The sequence below is a fragment of the Mesocricetus auratus genome, unplaced genomic scaffold (genome assembly GCF_017639785.1).
Source record: "Mesocricetus auratus isolate SY011 unplaced genomic scaffold, BCM_Maur_2.0 Super-Scaffold_100010, whole genome shotgun sequence".
Taxonomy (NCBI): domain Eukaryota; kingdom Metazoa; phylum Chordata; class Mammalia; order Rodentia; family Cricetidae; genus Mesocricetus; species Mesocricetus auratus.
Genome location: NW_024429194.1, coordinates 19,835,613 through 19,842,537, shown reverse-complemented (window position 1 = coordinate 19,842,537; position 6,925 = coordinate 19,835,613). Strand labels below are relative to the sequence as shown.

The 6,925-nt window shown below is 45.6% G+C and overlaps 1 long non-coding RNA gene across 2 annotated transcripts; it reads right to left on the bottom strand.

Annotated features, from left to right (window-relative positions):
* Positions 1-4,700: 4,700 nt before the first annotated feature.
* LOC121142611 lies at positions 4,701-6,231 on the bottom strand. 2 transcript variants are annotated; one of them, XR_005879634.1, is made up of 3 exons: positions 6,194-6,231; positions 5,509-5,750; positions 4,701-4,801 (listed from the first exon to the last, which is right to left on the bottom strand). It is a non-coding gene; the product is annotated as an uncharacterized LOC121142611 (long non-coding RNA). The 2 variants fall into 2 exon arrangements; XR_005879633.1 differs by lacking the exon at positions 6,194-6,231 and having other exon boundaries at positions 5,509-6,182.
* Between the last annotated feature and the right edge of the window lie 694 nt (positions 6,232-6,925).

The following is a 6,925-nucleotide window of genomic DNA, read 5'->3' as shown; positions in this document are numbered from 1 at the left end:
CAGCTGTCATAAGGATTCCTATTGACGCATTGGTCAGCAAGGAGTAGAAATGACATCAGACAACTTGGGAACTGTAGCGTTGGACCCTAAGGTGAACTTACAAGACCAGCACTTCCTGCAGCACTTGCTGCTTGATGGATCAGGGATGGTAGCAGAGAACCGCATGGGGAGGCTGATGAAGCAGAGCTGAGCCTTCTGATTTCGATCTCTCTCATCATCATCTCCTTTCTTGTCATTCAGAGGCAGGACTGAGAAGGTACGTAGGTATCACACTGTAGAGGCCAGGCTTTTAGCAACAGGCTGGAGCAGCACTGTTACATACCAGTGGCTCTACGGCTACATACCATTGCCTAGCCTTTGATTATTCTCGGCACCACAACTCATCACCTTAACCAATTGAAGGAAACAGTGAAATTCTTCCTTGTTCCTCCAGACTGGCCTCACAGTGCCACTGGGAAGGGGCAGCTTGGCCCAGTGGAGTGTGTACACACTGGCTCCCCTGATTACCAGACTGTCCAGTGGGTGGACATCAGACTTCTTATATATCTGTGCTGGGTGACTCCCTTCTGGTGGCATCATCCCTGGGTTAGCCTTACCCTTTCCTGCCTGCACCAAAAGCTCTAATTGAGCTTCCTAAATCTGGAGTTGCTGGTGGGGGTAGAAAGGATGGAGGGGAGTTGGCTCTCATGTAAGATTTTTATAGAGCTGCATACTGTTGCGTCAACAAGTCTAGTTGGTGCACTCATTTCAATACTTCTCTTTTTATAGATGAAACATATGATGGAAGCTGTTTGGTGATACAGAAGAGTGTAAATGAGATTATTAAAATCACAGCTAATCACCATTACCAGTCTGATGTGCTACCTCAAGGGTTCTGCTCCTACCAGAAAGGCTTATAGATGTAGTGTTGCTCCAAGCTGGATGCATGTGCAAGTTGCCTAGGCAGCTGGTGAAAATTCATGCTCTAAATGAGAATGTCAGTATGAGGCTGACTTTCTGGGGATGCTGGCGTTTTGGGGGGGATGCTGGTGTTTCTGGGGAATCTGGTGTTTCCGGGGATGCTGGCGTTTTGGGGGGATGCTGGTGTTTCTGGGGAATCTGGTGTTTCCGGGGATGCTGGTGTTTCTGGGGAATCTGGTGTTTCTGGGGATGCTGGCGTTTTGGGGGGGATGCTGGTGTTTCTGGGGATTCTGGTGTTTCCGGGAGATGCTGAGATTTTTCTGGAGGATGCTGATGCTTCTGCTTTGGGAACTTTTTTGAGTACCAAGTTCCAACGATGCTTTTCCCAAATTAGAGCTCTGGGGAGCAGACTGTTGGCTCTACAAGAGCCTGTTTTCTCATCTAGAAAATCAGAATATCATCCTACCTTGCAGAGATTTGGAAAAGACTAATGATGTAAACAGCACGACTCTGTAACTGATAACCGGTGCACAACACAGGTTTGGTAAGTTGTATCAGCATTTAAAACGATGCAAGGATCCCAAGGACACTACCTGGGCAACCTTTTCTTCTGCCTGTCTTCAGTCAGCATCACATGGCCATCATTTTCTCAGTGTGATCAAGTCTCTGGAAACACAGTGCTTCATACCTGTGTCTTAATGGGAACTACTTCGAAGGATGTAAATTATTCAAACACTTAAGACATGGAAATAATGGCTTTTTTGTTTGTCTCATAGCCCAATAAAACCATGTTGACAAAGTAGCTATTTTTATGAGAGTTCCAGGCTTTTAAAAAATATATTGCACTTTCCTCTCCTGGAAAAACAAGTCACAGGCATTTTTAGAGAGAACAGCTGTAGCAACTTATATGTTCTCAGGCAAAGATTTCTTTTTTCTGTTAGAAGTTCAGAGGGTTCCTGGAATTCAATGAGCTCTTGACAGCAATTATAGAGACAGTTATGTTGGCACCTCAAGAAAAAAAGTCCTCTAACCAACCAAACAAACAAAACCATTATAATTCTAAGTTAGAGATTTTTAGACAAAGGATGCATTTCATGTCTATTCCCAGCGATGGAGAAAATAGTCACAGAGAAGAAGCTGTGGAGTGGAGGAATTCTGACATATTAAGGAAAGATTGCAAACATTTTAGCATCCTCTTATAACCTGTTTTCAGTGTTACAGCCAGGGACTCTTTGTGTGTTTGTGTGTGTGTGTGTGTGTGTGTGTGTGTGTGTGTGTGTGTACATGTGTGGTGCATATGTGCAGATCTCTATGAGTATGTGCTGTCTGCAGAAGCCAGAGGTCAGTCTCAGGTGGCATTCTCTTCAGATGTCACCCATTTGTTTGTTGGGTCTTTCACTGGCCTGGGGCTCATTGGCTGGTGAACTCCAAGAATCCTCATTTCTGCCTCCCCATCCCTGGGATAAAAGGAACGTATCACCATTGCTGAGTTGTTTGTTTATTTATTTATTTATCTATTTATTTATTTTTACATGAGGTCTGGGCATTAAACTCAGATTCTCCTGCTTCTGCAGCAAAACTGAGCTGTCTCCCAGGCTCCCTTTCCAGACATTTGGTGGAATGTATGTTAACTTTCTAAGAATGATGCTGCTCTCAAGTCCTTCTTGGACACTCTCCCAAGTTCCCCCTCTACACACTTACAGACATCTGCTGGGGCAGGGCCCTGTAGTCTCAAGCACTGAGAAATCCCAGTGAGATCCAGGTGAGCAGTCAGGCTAAGGTCAGTCACCCAGCATTCACCTAGGACAGAACAGTTGTCCTACGCCTGTTGTACATTCCTTTCTTTATTTTTGAAGATCAGGTATAAAGAATGAGTTAGTTGGCTCAGAGTTAGTTCTGGAGACCGGAAGTTCATGAGCGTGGTGCTGTCATCTGCTGAGGCCTCCGTTGTGGGTCAAGTCATGTTGTGAGACATAGCCAAAATAGCTTTTGTAATGAGAGACAGAGAGATAGAGAGACTGACAGACAAACAGACAGGGGTGGGGGCAATAGAGAAGCCAGTCAGTAAATGGCTTATCTAACCTTGGCTGTCTTACTTGCTGTGCTAAGATGCCCTGACTAAGGCAATTTAAGGATGGATTTATATTGGTTCATAGTTTGAGATACAGTTCTTCACCCTGGAGAAATTAAGAGGGAGTTTTGAACATCTGGTGACACTGTATCCCGTCAGGAAAAAGCAATGAATGCTGATACTCAGCCACCTTTCTCCTTCCATTCATTCTAGGACCCAAGCCTAGGGAATGGTGCCCCACTGTTAAGCATGCCCAGAGTCTAAATAATCCCCCACTGATGTGCTTAGAGGCTTGCCTCCTAGGTGATTTCAGATGTTGTCAAGATGACTATCAACCATTGCCATAGCCACCATGGCATAGTCAACTCTGAAATCTGCCACTGAGTCCTATTTCTTAATCTCTCACAGTAGGGATTAGGTTTCAACCTAGGTTGGGTGGGGTCATTGAAACCATAATAACTAGAGGTGTTTTCATCTTGTCAGTCTTCACCTACAACCCTTGGAAGTTATCCTGCTTTGGGTTTCTTTCTGAGAACCACCCTTAACTCTGAGTTATATGCATTTCTCTATGGACTCCTGCAAGGGGAATCTGGGAGAAGCCAGGGCTTCCAATCAGGTATCCTGCTCCAGCAGACCCAACACTTACAGTCTGACACTCTGTCTTTTTAATCAGTAATCATGTTTATCCTTGGGGAAGTTGCCAGGACAAATATTATTTCGTTAGTTTTAACATCTGTTCACATGAAATCTGATATTCAAATTCACCCCAGCCATGTTCTCCAATAGATACTATAATAAATGTGCCCCAGGAATGTTCACACCCAGTGTCTGCAGCCAGCTCTCGCTGTTGTCACATTCAGAGTGTGTGCTCCTTTCTCCCTGGTTTCTGAAGCAATGCATGCTTGCTTTAACCACGTCAGACAAATGGAGATGAAAATGCAAAGGTAGACTTTTGCTTCTCCTTAGCGTGGAACCCTTTAGGTGGGGGTGTTCTAGAAAGGTCTCTGCTCCCAGCAGTAGGTGACACCTTGTCAAATTTGCAGAAATTTGCCATCTATTATCCTTTTAGAGACATATTTGGATGTCACTGAAAAGCCACACACTGCTTTCTGCATCTGAGGGTGAAAACATCAAGCAGGGGGTGGGGGTAGAGGCGGGGGGGTTAAACTGAGGGACTCAACCTCTGGAACACCCTTGGGTGAAGCTCCTCAGATGTATTCCTGGTCATCAGTGGTCTCAAGGTTTCCTCCCAACATTAAAGTCATTAGAGGGTAGCCATGAGCAGTAACAGTTATTCCACACAGTCTATCAAGAGTCCTAGATAAATGATTGACAGGTGCTATGACCTTGCTGTCACTGCTATATTGGTCATCTGGTCAACGTTAGTTCTTATAAATACCTGGCGACTCTGCTCCCACAGCAGCTATATCCCTACAACCCCACCCACACTCATTAGTCTCCAGTTTCATATAGTAACCATTCACATGGCTGTGAGGTGACGTCTCCCTGTGCTTTGGACGTGTCATCCCCTAAGAATTATTGGCGAGCATTCCTTCCTGATCAATTTATTGACCAACTATAGCTCTCTAGAGAAACGTCTATACAAGCTCTTTGTCCACTTAACCAAGGGAAGTGGTATCTTTAATGTTGTTTAATTACAGACTGGATATTAAACCCTCATCAGATGTGAACATGTGATTCTTGCCCCTCTGCTTCCCCTGGTCTTTTCACTGTGTTCATTGTGACTGGTGACAAAGAACTCTTGATCTTGATACAGGACATTTCTTCATTTTTCTCTCTTGTTACTCTTCACACATCATTGGTAGGCACCTATGGTGAATATCAAAGGACCAGACAGGAGTGAAAAAGGGCTTCATGATGAGTTCCCTGTGGCTTCAGTAGGCTGCTGCCACAACTGGAAGCTCGCACCATGTCTGTCACATCTGCTCCCTGCCGAGACTGTTCATCTTCCCTGCCCTCTGAGGTGTGCACAACCTTCTGCTGAAACTCTTTTCCTGACCTCAGGGTCCATTGGGGTTCCTTTACCACAAGTCCCTGGAGCCCAGCTTTGGAAACCTAAATGGGCAAATGCTCCTCATTTCAACAGATGCCTGTGACCCTGCCTCACTGGCTGTGCATCATTTTCAAGCATCTGTGTGCACACAGCATGCTCCCACATACTGTAGTGTAGAGCATCTCCTAATACTTGGCTCCTGAACATTATGTGGACATTTGATGTTGGCTTTATCATTTAGAATGTGTATATTATGCTAATGAAAAACCAGTTTCTGTGGGGTAGTGAGTTGACTCAGCCAGTAAAGGTACTCTTCCCCCACCCTTTGCCTCTTCTCCCTTCCTTTCCCCTCCTTCTCACTAACATTTGACTGCTTCCCAGAGTCCCCCATCCCTTCCTGAAGTCATACCAATTCTAGAAAATCCCTTGCATTTGATTCCCGATTCCCCTCTTGTCGCCATTCTTGTTCCCTTAACCCAACTCATGGCTGCCAACACATCTTCCCTTAGCATGGTCTACTCACCCTTGTGCCCAGCTTCTCTCACCACCTCCATCCTCTAGCTTCATCTCCTCTGAGGTGGTGGCAAGCAGCTGGAACTCTACCATTGACCAACTCCAAGTTCCAGGGGTTCGATCCACCATTTCCCAGGAAAATCCAAAACCCTCATCTTGAGTAACAGTGTCCTCTTACCTAAAAATCAGATGGGTAACTCCCTTCCCCAATACTGCACAGGGCAGAAGAGTGGGTTGAGATGACCTGAGATTCTGTGTAAAAGAAAAAAGCCTTAATCAAGATGAAAATATCCCGGTCTCTCAGGTGAGTTCCACCCCCATCATGTAGCCCTGCTCAGTTTGCTTTCCTTCCTGAGAGTCCAGGATGCTCTGTGACTAATGTGCAAAACCAAACGAGAACACAAAACATAAAGGCTGTGGGCCCACGGTTGAGATGACTACAGCTGAGCTGGGGTCAGTTCCTAGATGAGGAGGAGATGGTGGGTGGCTTGGAGGAGGCCAGAGAGCAAGTTCCAAACTAACCAGCCAATTCAATTAGCCAGACAGCGATCCCCTGGCATCTGGTGAGCCTAGGTACTGTCCACAGGCATCCTCTGAGCTGATGCTCTTTGAACGGACACACCCAGGAGCTGCTTCCCGTGGGATGAGAGACCCTGCTGTCCTTTCAGGCTGAGAGGAGGTTGGGAGCTACTGACCAAGCTGCTTTCTGAGGAAGAGATGGCGTGGCTTTCCCCACATCTGCTTTCCCCATCTGACCAGTTTATTCCTGTCATACAAGGAACTGTAAGAAAGCTGAGTCATCCTGGAGTTCATGGAGGAATGAAGTTTTATTAGTTTTTGTGTTAAAGCAAACACGAACTACACCGGCTGGTGCAAGAATGCTCAGTGGAAGGAGCTGTTTATGGGACATCTACGTTTCTCTGATTTCAGACGTCTGCTGTGTTACTTATTTCATTGTTTTTGGGGGGCTCCAAAGAAATTGTTTCTCAGAATCCATGTGGCTTTAAGATTCTGGGTCCTACTATGTCTTGGTTTAGACAGAATGAATTCAGAATTTCTCTAAAGCCCCTGCTCAGGAGTTAAAACTGTTGCCAGACAGAGCAGAAATATTTAAAAGCTTCAAAAATCAGTGCATGTGCCCTCTGTGACTGTTTTGAAATGATGTAATTTAAAAAGTATTGGGAAGTTTCTGTGAACCACACCACCAGCCACACCGTCTGCATCTGTGGATGTTTGGCCGCAGGTATTGGTGACAAATCCCTTGGCCTTATTATTCTGAGGCTCACATCAGAACCATGGTTCACCCAAGAGGCCCAGACAGTGGGACCTATCTCCATGCAACGTCCACCTAAACCTCACTGGACACTTATGTCCTAAACTTTTGCAATGCCCCATGCACAGAGAATGGAGGGCTTCCTTTGTCACTG